Below are 6,000 nucleotides of genomic sequence, written 5' to 3' on the forward strand. Positions count from 1 at the left end.
TTTTACTGTGCCTCTGTAATAAGCTCTTAAATTGAAGTCCTAAGCTTCTGTGTTCTAATTGCTTCTGGAATAGAACATGCCCTTTGTTCTTATTGACCTGTTTGTTTATTGGGGGGGATGTGTGTGTAATGGAGAGAGAGATAAAAATAACAGTTGGAGCAACAGGTTTAGCTAAGGTTGCCTAAGCATTTTCATTCTAAGACCCCTTTTTCAGTTGCTTATAATTTTCTGAAACTTTACCTGTTGTGCTGAATTGTCCAGGGTTTGGGCCTGCTTCTCCACTGTCTTGAGCCTTGTGTGGTTAATTACACCTGTGTAAAGTGACGATAGCAAAGTGAGTGTAAAATACTACCAGACTGGTGGTAGGAAAAAAGGTCCTTGGTGGTGTTGGATCATATTAAAGAAGTTCTGTATTAAAATCACAAATGAGTTTGATTCCCCATAGTTTCAATTCCAGGGTATTACTAATTAAGAGGTCTCTTGGTTTTTGGTATTGTTTCTCTCCCTCTATGTGTGAAACTTGCAAGCTGCTAACTGTGTTAGTACATTCTAAGACAGAGTCTATTCTCAAAGCAATTCACAAGAGAGAGAGACTCAAAGCAATACTCTAACAACAGAAACAGCACCCAGAGACTCCCCACCCTTTTGTTGTATTAACAATTGTGATTAAAATAGAGATAGAGGATGTATGTGGATGGATGCTTGGTGTGGATAATAACTGAATGATCAGGGAGGTGCCAGCCTAAGAATCCAGTGTCCATCGGCTGAAGAAGGCATCAAGTGGAAATAACCAGACGACCCCCCCCCCCCCCGGAGGGCAGACTGGAATCCACCCAACAGCCTCAAGGATGGGAGAACCAAAGAACAAGATAACATCTTGGAGCCGTCAGGAATGTGCTATCTGCTGATTGATTCAGCAACAGCATGATGAAGAAATTCCACGGACTCGCATAGGAAGAAAGTCCTATAAAAATGGACACTAAGGGCTGAGAACTTGGAGTCTCCAGTTCTGCCACTACCCTTCAGGAGCATCGGATGCGCATCTGACACGGACTCCGCTCCACTCTCGTGTACAGGTTACCTGGCCAGTACCCTGTCACGAGCAACCTCTAGGCTGGTAACTATAAACCCCTATGCAGAACTGGTATGAATATATATATATATATATATATATATATATATATATATATATATATATATATATATATATATATAATAAGTAAGGAAGGAATAAGTAACGATAGGACAGTGTGAGTTTTATATTTCTTTATTATATTTACAATAAATGTGGCATTTTGCCTTTTCCCTTTAATAAGATCCTGCTGGTTTTTATTTTATTGGTACAACAGTGTCGTGTGATTTTACTTTTTCCAAGTTTGACGAACTGTTCGGCTCTTTTGGAGCACACAGAGTAAAAAAACACACTCTTCCACTCGAAAACAAATTTGCAACCTTTTTAATACTTCTAGCTTTGAACCAGTTGGGGACAAAAAGTTGAAATGAGGTGGAAGATGCCTTTCATTTTGTAATGAAAACCCATTTGACTTTGCTAAATTAGGAGGGTTTGAATGGCACATCTGCAGTAGATTAAAGATAATAGCACTTTTTAATAACTGCCAATACCAACAGTGTTGCAATGAGCATGTCAGATCTTTTTTGCATATTAAAAAAATCTGGATAAGTGCAACTTTTGGTTACTGTGCAGGTGTGGATCAGTAATTGCTCCATACTACTCACTACACATTTCTAGGACTTTTAAATGCACAATAAGTGCACTCTATGAATGAGGCAAGAGCTCTGCAGTAGCCATTGGCCCAGCTCCACAAAAGGGGCTTAGATGTTACACTGCCTAATATTTAGGTGCTTAGCAAAACCACAGGAACAACACTACAAACCACAAAGCCTAAGTAAGGTGCCTTCACTCCAGGTAAAGTGAATAGGGAGAGAAGGGCATCTTGGAATGTGATCCACAAAGCCAGCATGCTAGCCAATGAGAGATGCAGAGGAGAGGGATATGTCCTAAGCTCCATCCCCTCCCTAGAGATAGGGGCTTATGCCCAGGCTACAGGGAGGCACCTGTCTCTGCTAGCAACCCACACACTGGGAGAAGCTGGGCATTCTGCTACCTATGTCATGTGCTAGGACCCTAGGACCAATACAGTAGGTGTGCTTAGAGGCCATCTAACTCCATGCAACACAGCTGGAGGAGGACAAGGATTTAATAACCATCTTTCTCAGCAGTAAGGGCACTTACCCAGGATGTGGGAGACCCCCATTTCAAGCCCCCCTTCTTGATGATCAGAAGAGATTAGAATCTAATCTGCTACCTCTAAAGTGAGCTCCCTAACCAGAGGACTATAAAGTCATTCTCAGTCTTTGTCTGATCAAATTATGATTTAATTATTCAATTATTTGATTACAATGCAACAACCTCAATAGGAGAGATTGGGGGAACCCCATATCAGAGCATTCCATAGCCAAGTGATTAGGACACTTCCCTAAAGGGTGGGAGACCCCTTAGTCCAATCCCTTTCTACTCCTCAGGAAGAGGGGGAAATTGAACTAGGGGTCTCCCACCTCCTGTAGGAAGGTGCTAATCGCTTGACTAAAGTTTATAAGGGAGGGCTTTCACCCTCTGGCTATTTTGTTTGGAGTTCGGTGGCCTCTGACCACCCCTACTGGGTTGGGTCCCACACATGAGTTATGCAGATGAACACCTCTCTTCCCCATTGTTTGTGGATTGCTCTGGGCCTTAGGCAGAAGATAGGTGCCTGGATACCTAGAGTGCACATGCCCAGGGTGGTGATGAAACTTTTACTTCAAAAATATAGGTGCTGAGTGAGTTTAGGTGCCTACAGTCTTAAGAGGCAGCCAAGTGGGAGTTGGGCAGATCACCGTGACACCTAAGTCTGTGGGTTAGGTCCCTAAGTTTCAGTTTTAAGTGCGTAAGTACCTTTGCAAATCCAGGCCTTTATCTCTTGCACTGTGTAGTTAGGTGCACACTCTCTAAAGGAGGAGCCCTTGCTTCCTTCACAAAGTTTTCCACATGAAGTAATGGGAGCCTGGCACTGCTATCAGTTTTGAGCATAAGACAGATACTATTTTCAGTGTGATGGTAAATAAAGCCAGTTCCAGTTTTGACTTCCCAAGGCTGTCTAGCCAGATTATCTACTAAAGGGCATTAAAAAAAGTGTAAAGGCTCTAGCAAAAGCCCTGAATAGAGATACAAAAAAATCTACATTAAGGAAATGCTAAGGTTGCAAAGTTAAGAACCCCAAAATCAAAACATGCCAAAGTTAAGTTTGTACGGGCACCCTTTGCCCTCTTGTTCAAAACAATCCTGGCTTAAATACTGTATTGTGGTGGTCTAAGCATATGTGGCTGTTCCACGCAAAAGGGGAAGCATTGGTGCAAGAATGATGCTCTGAAAACAGGTCTGTGGAAATCTGTGGTACTACCATGGTCCTTGTAATGAGCACCTGTATGTCACACACTTAAGTCACCTTACATGCATCAGGGTTACAAAGGATAAAGTATCCTGTTAAATGTCCTGGATCAGCATACACTGACTAGTAGGGCAAAGTGCATTGCAAATCTCCCATTTACTCCATGCTAATTCGACCTCTTGCATGTCTCTTCCAAGAAAACTGCATTTGTTTTCTAATTATTGAGTTTGTAAAGCACACAATGTATGGAAAAATATGAATGTTGATGTAACTGCAGAACTAGAGCATTTATGCTTATCAGAAAGCAGCCAGCCCAGATCACCACTGTACTGTGTTAAATATATGTTAAATACTTGACTTAGCTGTGATGGGGTGTGCACCACTCTGGCCAGCCCTGATGGGGGTAATGAGGGCCTGAGAGGCCAATTAGGTCACCCAGCATCACCTGAGAGGAGGGCTAGAGTTAATTGAGAGTGCTGCCCATCTGGGGAGAGCTGGGCCAGCACTGTCAAGCCAAGAGACTGACAGTTGAAGGGGGCTATAGAGGAAGGAGTCTATGGTGAGTCCCTGGAAGGAGAGTGGTTGTCAGGAGCAAGCCCAGGGGAGCGTAAGCACTGGAATCGTTCCCTGCAGTATGGAGTCTGGCAAGAGACGAGGAGAGGTGAAGTAGCCACAGGGAGCACCATAGGCTCCAATGGTAAACCCAGAGCCAGGAGAGAGAAGCTAGGGAGGGATGGAAAGAAGGAGCACAGAGAAATAGCAACAGGAATGGATGTAAGGGGACTGTTGCCCCTTACTAACATTCAGTGGGGGTGTTTTAGTTGCTAGCTCCCAGTACTAAAAGGGGGATGGGTCAATGGGGAATTGGGACACTGAGACTTCCAGTCCCTTGGAACAATGGGGAGAGCCCAGTGCTTCAGGTGAGCCTGAATGACAGGGTGGGCAGGCTAATTGGGGAGTCAAGAGGCCAGGAGGGTCCCGTCTTCCCTGTGAGCTGGAATTGCCTGAGTCAGAGTGGGGCTGAGCTAAGGAGCAAGCAGGGGCCTGAGCTAAGCTGGGGAACAGAGCTGTGCCAGATCCAGAGAGACCAGAAAAGCAGCCCAGAGAGCAGACCCTGTCCTGGGAGCAGAGCTGCAGCCTTAAAGCTAGAGGCACAGCCCAGAGAGAGTGGACTTTAATTGGGGATTGGTCCTGCTTTGAGCAGGGGGTTGGACTAGATGACCTCCTGAGGTCCCTTCCAACCCTGATATTCTATGACTTGCCCTGGGCGCAGAGCTGCAGCAACCAGATCCAGAGGGGCCAGAAAAGCAGCCCAGGAAGCAGGTCAGTGCTGGGAGCAGAGTCATAGAAGCAGCCTGCAGAGCAGACCTGTCTTGGGAGCAGAGCTGTAGCAACCAGAAGCAGAGGAGCCAAAGAAGGAGCCCAGGGATCTGGAGGCAGAGCAGCAGCAGTGCTGAGACAGAGTGGTGGATCTGGGGCTTTAGCAGTCCAGAGCTGGGTGCAGTAAGCAGTTGCGGAGAGCGAGGGGGACCCTGGGCAGTGGGCCCAGCACAGGGAGATGCCTCAGCCAAGAGGCTCTGCGGCCAGGCTTGGATCATAACCCCAACAGGGCAGGGGCGACACTGGGAAGAAGGGTCCTACTACTGAGAGCGTGTGGCCACCACCAGAGCAAGTGTCCAACCTGTAGCACAGCCAGGGCCTGAGAAGAAGGCCTGGGACTTACAAGGAACAGACTATGAACTGCCATGACATTCCAGAGACACTGTTTGTGATGTTCCCTGCCACAGAGCAGGTTGATGTCTCCTTTAACCTCTTCCATTTTTCCTTATTTTTAAAATTAATTGATTAAATAACGGGCATTTGCTTTAAATTGTATGTAATGGTCAGTGGATCAGAGAAGTGCCCAGTGCAGAGAGAGTACCCCGCAGTGGGGACACCTTAGCCCCTGTCCTAGGTGTCCACAGCAGGGTTGGGGGTCAAGCCCCCAGGAATCCTGGGCCCAGCCTTGTTGGGGTTATGAGGACTCTGCCAGACAGAGTGGAAGGGGAGCCCTCAAGGGCAGGGAGGCCACTGGGTAAAGGAAGTGGGAGCAAGGACTCTGATCCTTTTGCTAGCCCACTTCACCGGGGTAGTGCAGAAGCCAGGAAAGTTCCCCACAGTAGCTGGACTATTCCCCCGCTTACATGGGGACTGAGGGCATGGATTGCTGGCTGTAGGGTCCCTGGGCTAAGGCCTGATGTAGCAGGTAGGCCTGGATTCCCCTGCCAAGCACTGGTATAGTGTTACACAGCCTGAGGAGGTGAATGCTGTCTGGCAACAGCACTTTTGTAATACCAGAAGGGGTGAACTATGTGGTAACCTGGCTGGAGGGCCAAGTTACCAGAAAAAAGACAATTGCAGAGTGAGCTGCTGGGGGCACCTAATGCAACAAGAGCTGCATTCCTAGCCTGAAACACAAGGAGTTATATTAGCAGTGAGTAGCAACCTGGCTACACTAACATATTCTATAACTGTTTGCTACCCTAAATAGCTATAATCTCAGATAACTAATGCT

Source organism: Lepidochelys kempii, chromosome 4 (genome assembly GCF_965140265.1).
Source record: "Lepidochelys kempii isolate rLepKem1 chromosome 4, rLepKem1.hap2, whole genome shotgun sequence".
Lineage (NCBI taxonomy): Eukaryota > Metazoa > Chordata > Testudines > Cheloniidae > Lepidochelys > Lepidochelys kempii.